Source organism: Anomaloglossus baeobatrachus, chromosome 3 (assembly GCF_048569485.1).
Source record: "Anomaloglossus baeobatrachus isolate aAnoBae1 chromosome 3, aAnoBae1.hap1, whole genome shotgun sequence".
Lineage (NCBI taxonomy): Eukaryota > Metazoa > Chordata > Amphibia > Anura > Aromobatidae > Anomaloglossus > Anomaloglossus baeobatrachus.
In genome coordinates, this window is record NC_134355.1 from 486,442,196 (window position 1) to 486,463,126 (window position 20,931).

General features: G+C 42.9%; 1 long non-coding RNA gene across 1 annotated transcript in view; it reads right to left on the minus strand.

Annotated features, from left to right (window-relative positions):
• LOC142295454 (uncharacterized) overlaps positions 1-20,395 on the minus strand; it is a 29,700-nt gene extending 9,305 nt beyond the window's left edge. Inside the window, exon 1 of the long non-coding RNA XR_012751462.1 lies at positions 20,308-20,395. This is a non-coding gene — a long non-coding RNA (uncharacterized LOC142295454). The remainder of the gene's footprint in view (positions 1-20,307) is intronic.
• Between the last annotated feature and the right edge of the window lie 536 nt (positions 20,396-20,931).

Sequence of the window (20,931 nt, forward strand, 5' to 3'; positions counted from 1 at the left end):
AGGAGCGTTACAAGAGGTCGGCAGACGCTCACCGGAGACCGGCACCCATGTATAAGGTAGGGGACTCTGTATGGTTGTCCACCAAGAACCTGAGATTGGGTGTTCCTTCGCAGAAACTGGGACAAAAATTCATCGGTCCGTTCAAGATCACCGGGATCGTGAGCCCTGTGGCCTGTCGGCTGCGGTTACCGCACCATCTAAAGGTACACCCGGTCTTTCATGTTTCTCTCCTCAAATCCGTCTCTCCCAATACGTTTCATGGTCGTGTCGTGCCTCCTCCTCCGCCTGTGATGGTCGACGGCGAGGAGCAGTTTGTGGTTGAGGACATTATTGACTCCCGGCTTCATCGTCGTCGGCTTCAGTATCTGGTACGTTGGCAGGGGTACGCCCCCGAGGACGATTCCTGGGAACCGGTGGGTAACATTCGAGCACCACGGAAGATCGCTCAGTTTCATCGACGGTACCCGGACAAGCCGGGCCCTGACCCGTCCTGAGGCCGTTTCTGGGGGGGGAGTAATGTCAGGTTTCCGGGTTTTCCAGTCCTCTTTTGAAAAAGCTCGCCCTCGGTTAACATGGAGTTTTGTGTTCTGTTGCCCTACTTCCTGTCCAGCTGCTTAAAAGGCCGCCTCTAAGCTTAGTCCAGTGCCTGAGTATACTGCTTGCTGTGTGCTCCTGCTTTGCTGCTGCTGCTACTTGATTACCTTTGGATCCTCCTGGAAATCTACCGACCGACTCTGGACCATACCCGGTTTCTTCAAACTGTGCCCGGACTCCGTCTGCCGTCTTTTGTCAGCACGTCTGCCCGGTTTCTTCCGGTTCATAACCATTCTGGACTTTCATTCCGTACGGACACTTCTGGACTTTACCGCTTGCCCCTTGTGTCCCGGCTGCGGCGCATTTAGGCCTTCCGGGGTTGATTGCCGGACAGTCCCTGTATAGGGGTTCGCTCTGGTGGTCTCCCTGGGGGAGTCCGGTGCGTGGCCCCGGGAATCCCCTTCGCTCCGTTTCAGAAAGGTATTATTTTTGTGTTTGTTATACTGTGTATTTCCGTTGTGTATCTACCGTGGTTACATATCATAAAAACATCTTGTACCACAAACTCGTCTCTGGCTGTCATTGCCCTAACGCTATCGAAATCCTCAAAACATACAATAGTATTACACACCTAGACTCTGAATCCAAACTCAAACTCTATCTTTGTTGTAAAGTCTGTGTTCGGTACAAACGCAAAACATCGAACCTCAGGTTTGCTCATCTCTAACAAGGGTCACGGTTATCTGGTTTTCAAAATCCGGTCTCCATATAAGTCTATTGGGACTAGAATCCGGTGATTAAAAATGGTAGCAGAAAGAAAAGGGGGATAGGAGCAAGCACACTGTACTTACCAAGTCTTTGTTGTGACTGTATTTACTCCTAGGCCACTCATTCACTTCCAGGGCTGCACATTATCCTTCATTGCATATGCACTGCTTTCCCCGCCCACCGGCGTCTGTGATTGGTTGCAGTAAGACACACCCCACCCTTAGCGTCAGTGTGTCAGCTGACTCCTTCCAATTACAGATGCAATGTGCGTCTATCGTGGTATAAAAATAAACATATAAATAAAAAAATTGGCATAGGGCCCTTCCATATTATGACACCAAGCACAGATAAAGCATATTGCTATAGGCTGCAGCTCCCAGCCATGCGCTTATCTTGGCAGCATATCAAAATAAGAGGAACTAAATGCAGCTTTTTTTTAATAATTTAAATAAATGATTAAAAAGAAAAAGTTCGGTCCCCCAAATTTTGATACCCAGCCAAGATAAAGCCCAACAGCTGGGAGCTGGTATTGTCAGGCTGGGGAGACTCATGCTTATTGGGCAGATTCCCTACCTATAAATAGCAGCCTGCAGCAACCCAGCTGTCGGGCTTTATCAAAGCTGGGTACCAAAATTGGTGGGACCACACGCTGTTTTTTTAAATGATTTATTTAAAAATTTAAAAAAAAAAGTCACATGCGGTTCCTCTTATTTTGATACACAGCCAAAATAAGCGCACAATGGGGACTGCAGCCTGTAGCCGTATGCTTTATCTATGCTGGGTATCATAAAATTCTGTTTGAATGGCGGGACTCTACGCCAAATATTTTATCTATTATTTTTTTCTGTAAGATATAGACCCGCAGACAGTGCTTGTGATTTGTTGCTTGCAGACGCAGTCATACAGGCTGGGGGCGCGTCTGCCTGCAACCAATCACAGATGTTGGTGGGCAGAGAAAGCAGGGCATATGCATGAGGCTAATAAGTGGCCCCGGACATGAATGGGTGACTGCGGAAGCAGTGTACAGCTGTAATGAAGCTTCGGTAAGTATCAAGTGCTTGCTTCATTCTTATTTTGTTTATTTTTCCTTTATGTTTTTATCTCCCGAGTTGCCGGATCCGGTACTCGGGTAAGTTTGAAGCCATGCGGATCCAGACTGTGACAGTCGGGGTCCACCCATCATTGATCCTGAATATTTGCTGGCATTTTTCTGCACCCAAGTTGATATGTTTTCATGCATAGTTGAGTTTCTTGTCCTTGTTTCCATGGAGAAACTATGACTTTTTGGACACAATTTTTCTATGAAAATCATTTTTGGCCATATTTCTTCAAACAGTAGATGAGTGTAGCAGGATCCCACTGCTTCCTGACAGTTCTTAGCTGATTGTTTTTCATCTGCTGCTGTTTGCTTAGCCGACCACTGTGTCTATAGTCCTCAATGTTGAAGATTTCTCGGTGCTTCTTCAAAAGAGCTTCAGCAACACATCCTGAAACCCCAGAGAGACCTTACTGATGCAGTATGACTACCTTGTGTATTGTTGCTGTGTACAGTCTTGCCATGGTTGAAACCAAAAGGGGTGTTTCTGCACATAAGAATTCCATCCAATATTCATCATGGTTTAGAAAAAATATCAAATTTTATTTAGTCATAATTGAAGTACAACATTATATTATTATTTTATTATTCGCTGGTATACACAGAATTTAAAAAGACCCTACCCCATAAAAACAACCAAAGAAAAACTGGTGCGTTGTGGAACAAGACATAATATCAAAAAATTCATGTATCATACATATATATCCTCATCTTGCTGGCCCCCTTGTTATGATCAAATATATACATATAATATGTATTTTTGATTTGGCACTGACTATTGATTCTGTTACCGGATTGCCTGCCGCCTTGTATCTTACTTTTTAATAACTTTTTGGTCACTCTAATTATGTGTTTTTTTGTACCTTTTTGTTTTCTTTTTATGTAGAATGTTCCACATGTATGTTGCATAGGGACGGAATGAAGTGACAACTGCATGAGAAGGCTCCCTTGGATTATGAGAATTATATCTTGAGGGATTGCACATCTGGAAGCAAAAATCATTATCCCATTTCATTTATATTGCGAATGTTGCTATATATGTTAATGTGGTGGGTGAATATCTGCTAATATATGAGTTCTGGTATTTGTGTATCATACCCCCTTTTCTACTTACCATTGGGTATATTTTGATGTTGTACAGGGGTCTGTCCACCAGAGGTCAGATGTTCATAAACATGCTTAATTATGCTTCCCGGATAATTCTTATTGAATTCGTCATGGTTTCCAAGGTTTTCCTTCTCATATGCGCTTAGGCTGTATGTTATATACAATTGTTAACTAAAATCACCGCCCTGAAAGCCACAACATGCATGTGGATTTGGTTTGAATGTTGCCAGTACTTTTGCCCCCATCTAATATGGCCACTCGGCCACACTGATGTCAGAGCGCGCTCTGCACATCGGGGTCTGCCTCGCCCCCTCTGCCGGCGCCCAATTGTGGGTTGTTCTTTGCGCATGCGCGGAGCGCCTTCCGGGACGCCGGCGGAAGTGGGCGATGCGACCTCCGCTGTGCGGCGCGCGCCGTACTAAGACACCAGGTGGGCTTTCACTATATAAGAGTGACTCCACGGCTACCCCAGCACCTCCTGACGAAGCGAGAGGCGAAACGCGCGTCGAGGTGCTGGGCGTTGTGGTTCGTCACCTGGGTATACAGACTATGGCTCCTTGATTTGTACTAAACCTTAACGGAGGTGTTTTTGCCTCTGATATAAGATCTTGTGGGAAATCTCTGGAGGTGTCCTCACCTATTTATAATTACATCTAGCAACTCATAATTATATATGTGATATGGGAAGCACTGTCATCATGGTTATTCCATAACGTACCAGTGTTTATATTGAGGTGCTGGGCGTTGTGGTTCACCTGTTGGGGACATCAACCTTGGCCCTCTGAATTATTTCAACCTTGATGGGGATAATCCATTTATGACATAAGGCAAATATCAGGTTGACAAAATACAAAACATCTTTAAATGTTGGGATATACCCTATGTAATAACGCAGTCTTGTGCCCTTGTGTATTGGATTGTACTATATACATATATATTGTCTTTGAAGATTGTGTCCCCTATAAATGATGTATATATCAACTCTGCCAACTGAAAAATAGCCTTATTCCATCCATATAGTTATGAATCATAGATTTGGCCACAACATGGAATGTAAACTGCAGGTTTAAGGTTTAAAAACACATTGAGCTTTACTGGCACCTTAATATAGTTGTGGGCAATCATTAGATGTGCCCTTGCCTACTCATACCCAGGAATCTATATATGTATGATACATGAATTTTTTGATATTATGTCTTGTTCCACAACGCACCAGTTTTTCTTTGGTTGTTTTTATGGGGTAGGGTCTTTTTAAATTCTGTGTATACCAGCGAATAATAAAATAATAATATAATGTTGTACTTCAATTATGACTAAATAAAATTTGATATTTTTTCTAAACCATGATGAATATTGGATGGAATTCTTATGTGCAGAAACACCCCTTTTGGTTTCATATATGAGTAATATGGTGGAATCTGCATTGCTCAAAGTGTAAACAGATATGGATCTTTGGTCCTTCTTTTTGGTTAATATTGTGTTTTCTTTTTTGGATCTAGATCTCAAAATGGACTATAAAAGTCGTGATGGTTGCTGGGCCTCACAGATCGGTGAGATATTTGGTGGCGGCACCGGACAGAGCAGTGCTCAGTTTTCATTGCCAAATCGTGAGTTACAGACAAAAATTAAAGATCTGCTGAGGAGGCGGATGAGGGCCTGGTGGAATAAAGCATCCCTGGAACAATATTTATCTCGAGGGATTACGCCCAGGGGACTCAGAATTCAGGTTTTTCCCTCATTTGAAATTTCAGATGATGTCTTTAAGAAAAGATGGGAGGAAGCCTGTAGTCTTTGTTCTCGTACAATGCTTGAACTTTTGATCGGTCTAGATAAGAAAAAAATAGAATCCCTTGAAACCGAAATTGAACAAGTAAATAATGAAATCAGATCTAAGATGTCTAAGGAGGCGATTGATGCCCTTGAGAAGGACATACATAAAGAAAGTGCAGAATGGGAGAATGACATAAAACAATTTAAACTCAAAAAGTTCCAGCGGGACATCACGGATCATGAAACTAATAATGTGTTCAGATGGCATCAGACGAGGAGATTCGGCTTAAGATCTAGATCAAGATCCCAACAGAGAAATAGTTCTCTTTCTTCTGATGACCGCTCAAGGAGCCCACATCCCAATTTAGATCATATACCATCTAATGACCCCCCTGAGAGATCTGGGATGGGAGGAGTAACGACACGCAACTCTTCTAAGAAGAAGGCAAACTACCCAATGGGAGGCTTGAAGGATTCTGCTCCTAAGGATAATCTTAAGGTAATTAACCTTTCAGATAGATTACTCACTCAAGAACAACTTGAAGTGTTACAGTTGGGACTTTCATTTTCACCAGTGGCCAAATTTGACAGCTTTATGGCTATTAAAGATGTTCAACTGTTCAGCCGTAAGCTCCTATATAAAAAACACTTCGCAAGAAGTAGGGATGGAGGAGATTTGGCTGGCCTATCTGAACAAGATAGGGAGATTGTCAGCCTTTTGGAATCGTTACTGGCTGAACAAGTTGAACCAACTGGGACAAAATTTCCACAAACAGCTAAAAAACGATCCACGGCCTTTCCTCCCTTGTCGTCCTGTCCCACAGTAGAACTCTTCACTAGATTAGTTGTTCAGGATTTGCGAAAACTTCCTGAGGTACGATCACATGACAACTTGAATCCAAACCAACGAAAAGCAATTAACGAAATATCTAGGATGAGGGACATTGTGGTAAAACAGGCCGACAAAGGGGGCAACGTCGTGGTTTGGCCCACTGTTAAATATGAGCATGAGGCATTCAGGCAACTGAATGACCGATCATGTTACCGAAAATTGGACAGTAATCCAACTGTCTCATTCTTAAATGAATTGGAGGGGATTTTGAAAAAAGCCCTTGAAGATAATATCATACCACAATCAGTCTTTGATGGACTAATTAACAGGCTTCCAACAACACCGACCATATACTTTCTACCAAAGGTCCACAAGGACATTGAAAATCCGCCCGGTAGACCCATCGTTTCGGGCATCAATGGTCTATGTGAACCCATATGTGTCTTTCTGGATTATTACTTGAAGCCCTTAATGATGGATCTGCCTTCGTATATAAGAGACTCCACTGACTTTTTGGTCCGTCTGCAGGAGTTACATCTGGACAGTGATACTATAATGTTCACTGCAGACGTGGAGTCTCTTTATACGTCCATCTCTCATAGAGATGGGTTAAGGGCAGTAGAATTTTTTTCTATGTACCACATCCCTTGACAGGTCGTTGATTGATCTCCTCCTCACCCTGCTTAGATTTATCCTCACCCACAACTACTTCCTCTTCAGGGGGCGCTACTATCTCCAGGAGAGGGGCACCGCTATGGGGGCGTCTTGTGCGCCCTCGTATGCGTGCCTCTTCCTGGGATATTGGGAGCGCCTGATACAATTCCCTGAGGAGGACTGTGGCTCAGTACTGATGTGGGTGAGGTTTATAGACGATGTCTTTGCTATCTGGCAGGGTGAGCGGGAAAAGCTTGATTCATTCATGCTGGCATTGAATGATAATGTTTTCAATATAAATTTGACTTACCATTCCAGCATGGATTCTATTGAGTTTTTGGACGTAAGGGTTGTGAAGGACGAGGGCGGTTTAATAAGAACGGACATCTACAGAAAGAGCACAGCTGTGAACTCTCTCCTGAGTGCCAAGTCATCCCATCCGCCACAAGTCATCAACTCAATTCCAACAGGTCAGTTCCTTAGGGCTCGACGCATATGCTCAAATGTTGACCTGTTTGAGGGGCAAGCCCTGGATTTGAAAAAACGCTTTAGGAACAGGCATTATACTAATAGGGCAATCCAACAGGGATATGATAGGGCTAGAGCGACCCCTAGGGATGACCTCTTGGTTCCATCAAAAAAGAAGAAAGCGGATGACCAAGTGAGGTTAATTACACCTTATCACTCCCAGTGGCGCAAAATGAAGGAAGTTGTAGAGAGGTATTGGCCCATTTTATTGTCTGATAAAGACTTGAAATCTGTCTTATCAGATAGACCACAAATCACTCCTCGAAGATCCAAAACATTGGGGGATATGATAGTGAGGAGTCACTACATACCACCACCCTCAAAAAAAAAAATTTTTTGGAGAGGACTGGGGGTCCTAGATGGGGCTCCTTCAGTTGTGGAGACTGTGGGGCTTGCTCACAAATGGAAAGGACCTTTACCTTCCATAACTCTGCAAACAACAAAGAGTTTAAAATCGTCCACAATATCAACTGTAGGACGACGTATGTGGTGTACTGGGCAAAATGTCCCTGCGGACTCATTTACGTGGGGCTTACCTCTCGCGAGTTTAGAGTAAGGATCTTGGAGCACATTAGGGACATAAAGAGGGCTGCTGGGGTGGTGAAACCTGAGGAACTTGAGCTATTGAAGAACATCCCGAAGCATTTTAGGGAGAGTCATAATTGCAATTGGCGGCTTCTTAAGTTCCGGGGGATTGATAGAATATATCTGAGTCCCAGGGGGGGTGATCCTAAGAGAATCCTGGCACAGAGGGAGGTCAGGTGGATCACGGTTTTGGAGACGGAGAAACCGAGGGGGTTAAATGATTCTATCTCCTTTAAACCTTTTTTATAAGACTTTGCCTCCGTTGGCTCCCTCTCCGCCATGTGGTCCCCCTGCCCTCATCCTCTGTTTTGCTGACCTTTGTCCTCATCTTGCTGGCCCCCTTGTTATGATCAAATATATACATATAATATGTATTTTTGATTTGGCACTGACTATTGATTCTGTTACCGGATTGCCTGCCGCCTTGTATCTTACTTTTTAATAACTTTTTGGTCACTCTAATTATGTGTTTTTTTGTACCTTTTTGTTTTCTTTTTATGTAGAATGTTCCACATGTATGTTGCATAGGGACGGAATGAAGTGACAACTGCATGAGAAGGCTCCCTTGGATTATGAGAATTATATCTTGAGGGATTGCACATCTGGAAGCAAAAATCATTATCCCATTTCATTTATATTGCGAATGTTGCTATATATGTTAATGTGGTGGGTGAATATCTGCTAATATATGAGTTCTGGTATTTGTGTATCATACCCCCTTTTCTACTTACCATTGGGTATATTTTGATGTTGTACAGGGGTCTGTCCACCAGAGGTCAGATGTTCATAAACATGCTTAATTATGCTTCCCGGATAATTCTTATTGAATTCGTCATGGTTTCCAAGGTTTTCCTTCTCATATGCGCTTAGGCTGTATGTTATATACAATTGTTAACTAAAATCACCGCCCTGAAAGCCACAACATGCATGTGGATTTGGTTTGAATGTTGCCAGTACTTTTGCCCCCATCTAATATGGCCACTCGGCCACACTGATGTCAGAGCGCGCTCTGCACATCGGGGTCTGCCTCGCCCCCTCTGCCGGCGCCCAATTGTGGGTTGTTCTTTGCGCATGCGCAGAGCGCCTTCCGGGACGCCGGCGGAAGTGGGCGATGCGACCTCCGCTGTGCGGCGCGCGCCGTACTAAGACACCAGGTGGGCTTTCACTATATAAGAGTGACTCCACGGCTACCCCAGCACCTCCTGACGAAGCGAGAGGCGAAACGCGCGTCGAGGTGCTGGGCGTTGTGGTTCGTCACCTGGGTATACAGACTATGGCTCCTTGATTTGTACTAAACCTTAACGGAGGTGTTTTTGCCTCTGATATAAGATCTTGTGGGAAATCTCTGGAGGTGTCCTCACCTATTTATAATTACATCTAGCAACTCATAATTATATATGTGATATGGGAAGCACTGTCATCATGGTTATTCCATAACGTACCAGTGTTTATATTGAGGTGCTGGGCGTTGTGGTTCACCTGTTGGGGACATCAACCTTGGCCCTCTGAATTATTTCAACCTTGATGGGGATAATCCATTTATGACATAAGGCAAATATCAGGTTGACAAAATACAAAACATCTTTAAATGTTGGGATATACCCTATGTAATAACGCAGTCTTGTGCCCTTGTGTATTGGATTGTACTATATACATATATATTGTCTTTGAAGATTGTGTCCCCTATAAATGATGTATATATCAACTCTGCCAACTGAAAAATAGCCTTATTCCATCCATATAGTTATGAATCATAGATTTGGCCACAACATGGAATGTAAACTGCAGGTTTAAGGTTTAAAAACACATTGAGCTTTACTGGCACCTTAATATAGTTGTGGGCAATCATTAGATGTGCCCTTGCCTACTCATACCCAGGAATCTATATATGTATGATACATGAATTTTTTGATATTATGTCTTGTTCCACAACGCACCAGTTTTTCTTTGGTTGTTTTTATGGGGTAGGGTCTTTTTAAATTCTGTGTATACCAGCGAATAATAAAATAATAATATAATGTTGTACTTCAATTATGACTAAATAAAATTTGATATTTTTTCTAAACCATGATGAATATTGGATGGAATTCTTATGTGCAGAAACACCCCTTTTGGTTTCATATATGAGTAATATGGTGGAATCTGCATTGCTCAAAGTGTAAACAGATATGGATCTTTGGTCCTTCTTTTTGGTTAATATTGTGTTTTCTTTTTTGGATCTAGATCTCAAAATGGACTATAAAAGTCGTGATGGTTGCTGGGCCTCACAGATCGGTGAGATATTTGGTGGCGGCACCGGACAGAGCAGTGCTCAGTTTTCATTGCCAAATCGTGAGTTACAGACAAAAATTAAAGATCTGCTGAGGAGGCGGATGAGGGCCTGGTGGAATAAAGCATCCCTGGAACAATATTTATCTCGAGGGATTACGCCCAGGGGACTCAGAATTCAGGTTTTTCCCTCATTTGAAATTTCAGATGATGTCTTTAAGAAAAGATGGGAGGAAGCCTGTAGTCTTTGTTCTCGTACAATGCTTGAACTTTTGATCGGTCTAGATAAGAAAAAAATAGAATCCCTTGAAACCGAAATTGAACAAGTAAATAATGAAATCAGATCTAAGATGTCTAAGGAGGCGATTGATGCCCTTGAGAAGGACATACATAAAGAAAGTGCAGAATGGGAGAATGACATAAAACAATTTAAACTCAAAAAGTTCCAGCGGGACATCACGGATCATGAAACTAATAATGTGTTCAGATGGCATCAGACGAGGAGATTCGGCTTAAGATCTAGATCAAGATCCCAACAGAGAAATAGTTCTCTTTCTTCTGATGACCGCTCAAGGAGCCCACATCCCAATTTAGATCATATACCATCTAATGACCCCCCTGAGAGATCTGGGATGGGAGGAGTAACGACACGCAACTCTTCTAAGAAGAAGGCAAACTACCCAATGGGAGGCTTGAAGGATTCTGCTCCTAAGGATAATCTTAAGGTAATTAACCTTTCAGATAGATTACTCACTCAAGAACAACTTGAAGTGTTACAGTTGGGACTTTCATTTTCACCAGTGGCCAAATTTGACAGCTTTATGGCTATTAAAGATGTTCAACTGTTCAGCCGTAAGCTCCTATATAAAAAACACTTCGCAAGAAGTAGGGATGGAGGAGATTTGGCTGGCCTATCTGAACAAGATAGGGAGATTGTCAGCCTTTTGGAATCGTTACTGGCTGAACAAGTTGAACCAACTGGGACAAAATTTCCACAAACAGCTAAAAAACGATCCACGGCCTTTCCTCCCTTGTCGTCCTGTCCCACAGTAGAACTCTTCACTAGATTAGTTGTTCAGGATTTGCGAAAACTTCCTGAGGTACGATCACATGACAACTTGAATCCAAACCAACGAAAAGCAATTAACGAAATATCTAGGATGAGGGACATTGTGGTAAAACAGGCCGACAAAGGGGGCAACGTCGTGGTTTGGCCCACTGTTAAATATGAGCATGAGGCATTCAGGCAACTGAATGACCGATCATGTTACCGAAAATTGGACAGTAATCCAACTGTCTCATTCTTAAATGAATTGGAGGGGATTTTGAAAAAAGCCCTTGAAGATAATATCATACCACAATCAGTCTTTGATGGACTAATTAACAGGCTTCCAACAACACCGACCATATACTTTCTACCAAAGGTCCACAAGGACATTGAAAATCCGCCCGGTAGACCCATCGTTTCGGGCATCAATGGTCTATGTGAACCCATATGTGTCTTTCTGGATTATTACTTGAAGCCCTTAATGATGGATCTGCCTTCGTATATAAGAGACTCCACTGACTTTTTGGTCCGTCTGCAGGAGTTACATCTGGACAGTGATACTATAATGTTCACTGCAGACGTGGAGTCTCTTTATACGTCCATCTCTCATAGAGATGGGTTAAGGGCAGTAGAATTTTTTCTATGTACCACATCCCTTGACAGGTCGTTGATTGATCTCCTCCTCACCCTGCTTAGATTTATCCTCACCCACAACTACTTCCTCTTCAGGGGGCGCTACTATCTCCAGGAGAGGGGCACCGCTATGGGGGCGTCTTGTGCGCCCTCGTATGCGTGCCTCTTCCTGGGATATTGGGAGCGCCTGATACAATTCCCTGAGGAGGACTGTGGCTCAGTACTGATGTGGGTGAGGTTTATAGACGATGTCTTTGCTATCTGGCAGGGTGAGCGGGAAAAGCTTGATTCATTCATGCTGGCATTGAATGATAATGTTTTCAATATAAATTTGACTTACCATTCCAGCATGGATTCTATTGAGTTTTTGGACGTAAGGGTTGTGAAGGACGAGGGCGGTTTAATAAGAACGGACATCTACAGAAAGAGCACAGCTGTGAACTCTCTCCTGAGTGCCAAGTCATCCCATCCGCCACAAGTCATCAACTCAATTCCAACAGGTCAGTTCCTTAGGGCTCGACGCATATGCTCAAATGTTGACCTGTTTGAGGGGCAAGCCCTGGATTTGAAAAAACGCTTTAGGAACAGGCATTATACTAATAGGGCAATCCAACAGGGATATGATAGGGCTAGAGCGACCCCTAGGGATGACCTCTTGGTTCCATCAAAAAAGAAGAAAGCGGATGACCAAGTGAGGTTAATTACACCTTATCACTCCCAGTGGCGCAAAATGAAGGAAGTTGTAGAGAGGTATTGGCCCATTTTATTGTCTGATAAAGACTTGAAATCTGTCTTATCAGATAGACCACAAATCACTCCTCGAAGATCCAAAACATTGGGGGATATGATAGTGAGGAGTCACTACATACCACCACCCTCAAAAAAAAAAATTTTTTGGAGAGGACTGGGGGTCCTAGATGGGGCTCCTTCAGTTGTGGAGACTGTGGGGCTTGCTCACAAATGGAAAGGACCTTTACCTTCCATAACTCTGCAAACAACAAAGAGTTTAAAATCGTCCACAATATCAACTGTAGGACGACGTATGTGGTGTACTGGGCAAAATGTCCCTGCGGACTCATTTACGTGGGGCTTACCTCTCGCGAGTTTAGAGTAAGGATCTTGGAGCACATTAGGGACATAAAGAGGGCTGCTGGGGTGGTGAAACCTGAGGAACTTGAGCTATTGAAGAACATCCCGAAGCATTTTAGGGAGAGTCATAATTGCAATTGGCGGCTTCTTAAGTTCCGGGGGATTGATAGAATATATCTGAGTCCCAGGGGGGGTGATCCTAAGAGAATCCTGGCACAGAGGGAGGTCAGGTGGATCACGGTTTTGGAGACGGAGAAACCGAGGGGGTTAAATGATTCTATCTCCTTTAAACCTTTTTTATAAGACTTTGCCTCCGTTGGCTCCCTCTCCGCCATGTGGTCCCCCTGCCCTCATCCTCTGTTTTGCTGACCTTTGTCCTCATCTTGCTGGCCCCCTTGTTATGATCAAATATATACATATAATATGTATTTTTGATTTGGCACTGACTATTGATTCTGTTACCGGATTGCCTGCCGCCTTGTATCTTACTTTTTAATAACTTTTTGGTCACTCTAATTATGTGTTTTTTTGTACCTTTTTGTTTTCTTTTTATGTAGAATGTTCCACATGTATGTTGCATAGGGACGGAATGAAGTGACAACTGCATGAGAAGGCTCCCTTGGATTATGAGAATTATATCTTGAGGGATTGCACATCTGGAAGCAAAAATCATTATCCCATTTCATTTATATTGCGAATGTTGCTATATATGTTAATGTGGTGGGTGAATATCTGCTAATATATGAGTTCTGGTATTTGTGTATCATACCCCCTTTTCTACTTACCATTGGGTATATTTTGATGTTGTACAGGGGTCTGTCCACCAGAGGTCAGATGTTCATAAACATGCTTAATTATGCTTCCCGGATAATTCTTATTGAATTCGTCATGGTTTCCAAGGTTTTCCTTCTCATATGCGCTTAGGCTGTATGTTATATACAATTGTTAACTAAAATCACCGCCCTGAAAGCCACAACATGCATGTGGATTTGGTTTGAATGTTGCCAGTACTTTTGCCCCCATCTAATATGGCCACTCGGCCACACTGATGTCAGAGCGCGCTCTGCACATCGGGGTCTGCCTCGCCCCCTCTGCCGGCGCCCAATTGTGGGTTGTTCTTTGCGCATGCGCAGAGCGCCTTCCGGGACGCCGGCGGAAGTGGGCGATGCGACCTCCGCTGTGCGGCGCGCGCCGTACTAAGACACCAGGTGGGCTTTCACTATATAAGAGTGACTCCACGGCTACCCCAGCACCTCCTGACGAAGCGAGAGGCGAAACGCGCGTCGAGGTGCTGGGCGTTGTGGTTCGTCACCTGGGTATACAGACTATGGCTCCTTGATTTGTACTAAACCTTAACGGAGGTGTTTTTGCCTCTGATATAAGATCTTGTGGGAAATCTCTGGAGGTGTCCTCACCTATTTATAATTACATCTAGCAACTCATAATTATATATGTGATATGGGAAGCACTGTCATCATGGTTATTCCATAACGTACCAGTGTTTATATTGAGGTGCTGGGCGTTGTGGTTCACCTGTTGGGGACATCAACCTTGGCCCTCTGAATTATTTCAACCTTGATGGGGATAATCCATTTATGACATAAGGCAAATATCAGGTTGACAAAATACAAAACATCTTTAAATGTTGGGATATACCCTATGTAATAACGCAGTCTTGTGCCCTTGTGTATTGGATTGTACTATATACATATATATTGTCTTTGAAGATTGTGTCCCCTATAAATGATGTATATATCAACTCTGCCAACTGAAAAATAGCCTTATTCCATCCATATAGTTATGAATCATAGATTTGGCCACAACATGGAATGTAAACTGCAGGTTTAAGGTTTAAAAACACATTGAGCTTTACTGGCACCTTAATATAGTTGTGGGCAATCATTAGATGTGCCCTTGCCTACTCATACCCAGGAATCTATATATGTATGATACATGAATTTTTTGATATTATGTCTTGTTCCACAACGCACCAGTTTTTCTTTGGTTGTTTTTATGGGGTAGGGTCTTTTTAAATTCTGTGTATACCAGCGAATAATAAAATAATAATATAATGTTGTACTTCAATTATGACTAAATAAAATTTGATATTTTTTCTAAACCATGATGAATATTGGATGGAATTCTTATGTGCAGAAACACCCCTTTTGGTTTCATATATGAGTAATATGGTGGAATCTGCATTGCTCAAAGTGTAAACAGATATGGATCTTTGGTCCTTCTTTTTGGTTAATATTGTGTTTTCTTTTTTGGATCTAGATCTCAAAATGGACTATAAAAGTCGTGATGGTTGCTGGGCCTCACAGATCGGTGAGATATTTGGTGGCGGCACCGGACAGAGCAGTGCTCAGTTTTCATTGCCAAATCGTGAGTTACAGACAAAAATTAAAGATCTGCTGAGGAGGCGGATGAGGGCCTGGTGGAATAAAGCATCCCTGGAACAATATTTATCTCGAGGGATTACGCCCAGGGGACTCAGAATTCAGGTTTTTCCCTCATTTGAAATTTCAGATGATGTCTTTAAGAAAAGATGGGAGGAAGCCTGTAGTCTTTGTTCTCGTACAATGCTTGAACTTTTGATCGGTCTAGATAAGAAAAAAATAGAATCCCTTGAAACCGAAATTGAACAAGTAAATAATGAAATCAGATCTAAGATGTCTAAGGAGGCGATTGATGCCCTTGAGAAGGACATACATAAAGAAAGTGCAGAATGGGAGAATGACATAAAACAATTTAAACTCAAAAAGTTCCAGCGGGACATCACGGATCATGAAACTAATAATGTGTTCAGATGGCATCAGACGAGGAGATTCGGCTTAAGATCTAGATCAAGATCCCAACAGAGAAATAGTTCTCTTTCTTCTGATGACCGCTCAAGGAGCCCACATCCCAATTTAGATCATATACCATCTAATGACCCCCCTGAGAGATCTGGGATGGGAGGAGTAACGACATGCAACTCTTCTAAGAAGAAGGCAAACTACCCAATGGGAGGCTTGAAGGATTCTGCTCCTAAGGATAATCTTAAGGTAATTAACCTTTCAGATAGATTACTCACTCAAGAACAACTTGAAGTGTTACAGTTGGGACTTTCATTTTCACCAGTGGCCAAATTTGACAGCTTTATGGCTATTAAAGATGTTCAACTGTTCAGCCGTAAGCTCCTATATAAAAAACACTTCGCAAGAAGTAGGGATGGAGGAGATTTGGCTGGCCTATCTGAACAAGATAGGGAGATTGTCAGCCTTTTGGAATCGTTACTGGCTGAACAAGTTGAACCAACTGGGACAAAATTTCCACAAACAGCTAAAAAACGATCCACGGCCTTTCCTCCCTTGTCGTCCTGTCCCACAGTAGAACTCTTCACTAGATTAGTTGTTCAGGATTTGCGAAAACTTCCTGAGGTACGATCACATGACAACTTGAATCCAAACCAACGAAAAGCAATTAACGAAATATCTAGGATGAGGGACATTGTGGTAAAACAGGCCGACAAAGGGGGCAACGTCGTGGTTTGGCCCACTGTTAAATATGAGCATGAGGCATTCAGGCAACTGAATGACCGATCATGTTACCGAAAATTGGACAGTAATCCAACTGTCTCATTCTTAAATGAATTGGAGGGGATTTTGAAAAAAGCCCTTGAAGATAATATCATACCACAATCAGTCTTTGATGGACTAATTAACAGGCTTCCAACAACACCGACCATATACTTTCTACCAAAGGTCCACAAGGACATTGAAAATCCGCCCGGTAGACCCATCGTTTCGGGCATCAATGGTCTATGTGAACCCATATGTGTCTTTCTGGATTATTACTTGAAGCCCTTAATGATGGATCTGCCTTCGTATATAAGAGACTCCACTGACTTTTTGGTCCGTCTGCAGGAGTTACATCTGGACAGTGATACTATAATGTTCACTGCAGACGTGGAGTCTCTTTATACGTCCATCTCTCATAGAGATGGGTTAAGGGCAGTAGAATTTTTTCTATGTACCACATCCCTTGACAGGTCGTTGATTGATCTCCTCCTCACCCTGCTTAGATTTATCCTCACCCACAACTACTTCCTCTTCAGGGGGCGCTACTATCTCCAGGAGAGGGGCACCGCTATGGGGGCGTCTTGTGCGCCCTCGTATGCGTGCCTCTTCCTGGGATATTGGGAGCGCCTGATACAATTCCCTGAGGAGGACTGTGGCTCAGTACTGATGTGGGTGAGGTTTATAGACGATGTCTTTGCTATCTGGCAGGGTGAGCGGGAAAAGCTTGATTCATTCATGCTGGCATTGAATGATAATGTTTTCAATATAAATTTGACTTACCATTCCAGCATGGATTCTATTGAGTTTTTGGACGTAAGGGTTGTGAAGGACGAGGGCGGTTTAATAAGAACGGACATCTACAGAAAGAGCACAGCTGTGAACTCTCTCCTGAGTGCCAAGTCATCCCATCCGCCACAAGTCATCAACTCAATTCCAACAGGTCAGTTCCTTAGGGCTCGACGCATATGCTCAAATGTTGACCTGTTTGAGGGGCAAGCCCTGGATTTGAAAAAACGCTTTAGGAACAGGCATTATACTAATAGGGCAATCCAACAGGGATATGATAGGGCTAGAGCGACCCCTAGGGATGACCTCTTGGTTCCATCAAAAAAGAAGAAAGCGGATGACCAAGTGAGGTTAATTACACCTTATCACTCCCAGCGGCGCAAAATGAAGGAAGTTGTAGAGAGGTATTGGCCCATTTTATTGTCTGATAAAGACTTGAAATCTGTCTTATCAGATAGACCACAAATCACTCCTCGAAGATCCAAAACATTGGGGGATATGATAGTGAGGAGTCACTACATACCACCACCCTCAAAAAAAAAAATTTTTTGGAGAGGACTGGGGGTCCTAGATGGGGCTCCTTCAGTTGTGGAGACTGTGGGGCTTGCTCACAAATGGAAAGGACCTTTACCTTCCATAACTCTGCAAACAACAAAGAGTTTAAAATCGTCCACAATATCAACTGTAGGACGACGTATGTGGTGTACTGGGCAAAATGTCCCTGCGGACTCATTTACGTGGGGCTTACCTCTCGCGAGTTTAGAGTAAGGATCTTGGAGCACATTAGGGACATAAAGAGGGCTGCTGGGGTGGTGAAACCTGAGGAACTTGAGCTATTGAAGAACATCCCGAAGCATTTTAGGGAGAGTCATAATTGCAATTGGCGGCTTCTTAAGTTCCGGGGGATTGATAGAATATATCTGAGTCCCAGGGGGGGTGATCCTAAGAGAATCCTGGCACAGAGGGAGGTCAGGTGGATCACGGTTTTGGAGACGGAGAAACCGAGGGGGTTAAATGATTCTATCTCCTTTAAACCTTTTTTATAAGACTTTGCCTCCGTTGGCTCCTTCTCCGCCATGTGGTCCCCCTGCCCTCATCCTCTGTTTTGCTGACCTTTGTCCTCATCTTGCTGGCCCCCTTGTTATGATCAAATATATACATATAATATGTATTTTTGATTTGGCACTGACTATTGATTCTGTTACCGGATTGCCTGCCGCCTTGTATCTTACTTTTTAATAACTTTTTGGTCACTCTAATTATGTGTTTTTTTGTACCTTTTTGTTTTCTTTTTATGTAGAATGTTCCACATGTATGTTGCATAGGGACGGAATGAAGTGACAACTGCATGAGAAGGCTCCCTTGGATTATGAGAATTATATCTTGAGGGATTGCACATCTGGAAGCAAAAATCATTATCCCATTTCATTTATATTGCGAATGTTGCTATATATGTTAATGTGGTGGGTGAATATCTGCTAATATATGAGTTCTGGTATTTGTGTATCATACCCCCTTTTCTACTTACCATTGGGTATATTTTGATGTTGTACAGGGGTCTCTCCACCAGAGGTCAGATGTTCATAAACATGCTTAATTATGCTTCCCGGATAATTCTTATTGAATTCGTCATGGTTTCCAAGGTTTTCCTTCTCATATGCGCTTAGGCTGTATGTTATATACAATTGTTAACTAAAATCACCGCCCTGAAAGCCACAACATGCATGTGGATTTGGTTTGAATGTTGCCAGTACTTTTGCCCCCATCTAATATGGCCACTCGGCCACACTGATGTCAGAGCGCGCTCTGCACATCGGGGTCTGCCTCGCCCCCTCTGCCGGCGCCCAATTGTGGGTTGTTCTTTGCGCATGCGCAGAGCGCCTTCCGGGACGCCGGCGGAAGTGGGCGATGCGACCTCCGCTGTGCGGCGCGCGCCGTACTAAGACACCAGGTGGGCTTTCACTATATAAGAGTGACTCCACGGCTACCCCAGCACCTCCTGACGAAGCGAGAGGCGAAACGCGCGTCGAGGTGCTGGGCGTTGTGGTTCGTCACCTGGGTATACAGACTATGGCTCCTTGATTTGTACTAAACCTTAACGGAGGTGTTTTTGCCTCTGATATAAGATCTTGTGGGAAATCTCTGGAGGTGTCCTCACCTATTTATAATTACATCTAGCAACTCATAATTATATATGTGATATGGGAAGCACTGTCATCATGGTTATTCCATAACGTACCAGTGTTTATATTGAGGTGCTGGGCGTTGTGGTTCACCTGTTGGGGACATCAACCTTGGCCCTCTGAATTATTTCAACCTTGATGGGGATAATCCATTTATGACATAAGGCAAATATCAGGTTGACAAAATACAAAACATCTTTAAATGTTGGGATATACCCTATGTAATAACGCAGTCTTGTGCCCTTGTGTATTGGATTGTACTATATACATATATATTGTCTTTGAAGATTGTGTCCCCTATAAATGATGTATATATCAACTCTGCCAACTGAAAAATAGCCTTATTCCATCCATATAGTTATGAATCATAGATTTGGCCACAACATGGAATGTAAACTGCAGGTTTAAGGTTTAAAAACACATTGAGCTTTACTGGCACCTTAATATAGTTGTGGGCAATCATTAGATGTGCCCTTGCCTACTCATACCCAGGAATCTATATATGTATGATACATGAATTTTTTGATATTATGTCTTGTTCCACAACGCACCAGTTTTTCTTTGGTTGTTTTTATGGGGTAGGGTCTTTTTAAATTCTGTGTATACCAGCGAATAATAAAATAATAATATAATGTTGTACTTCAATTATGACTAAATAAAATTTGATATTTTTTCTAAACCATGATGAATATTGGATGGAATTCTTATGTGCAGAAACACCCCTTTTGGTTTCATATATGAGTAATATGGTGGAATCTGCATTGCTCAAAGTGTAAACAGATATGGATCTTTGGTCCTTCTTTTTGGTTAAGTCTTGCCATGGTGTATGATCTGTTACATGTAACTGTCTTCTACATCCTCACCTTTTGTAGCAGCATTTGGCTGTTCCTCACCGTGTTTTAAGCCTCCTACACAGCTGTTTGTGTTTCAATTAATGACTGTATTTCAACCTATAAGAAAAAGGGTGGTCACTAGAGATTAGCAATCCTGAAAAGTAAAGTATGCTATTCGTACTGAACACAGACTTTTCAAAAAACAAAAAAACCCAGTGTTCGAGTTTGGACTTCGGGTGCTTTACATATGCTAACCACTCGCTCAAGCATTGCTGTGCTCGGGTACGCTTGGTTCTTAGCCCAGTACAAGACACTTGCAGTTTTTAAATGGCTCTCACTGGGGATAACAAAAGCGTTATCTGATGTAGTGTGCACCAAAAAGAAAAAATTGAAAAATCCTGCCCTCCCTCGCCCCCGGAAGTGCTCTGTTTATGGCTGGCTGCATGAGAGTGTAGCGCCCCTGAGGCTACCATCACCACAGAGATACTGCACCTCAGTCAGAGGTGTGGTGCCCCATCCTGGGTACGAAAGAGGCCACCTATTGGTTCATGCACCAAAAACCTGCGGACACCCAATTATTAGCTCACACTTTAGATCAGGGCCGAGGCAGGTCCCATTAATGCGTAGTGACCAGTAGTCTGGTTATGGCACTTA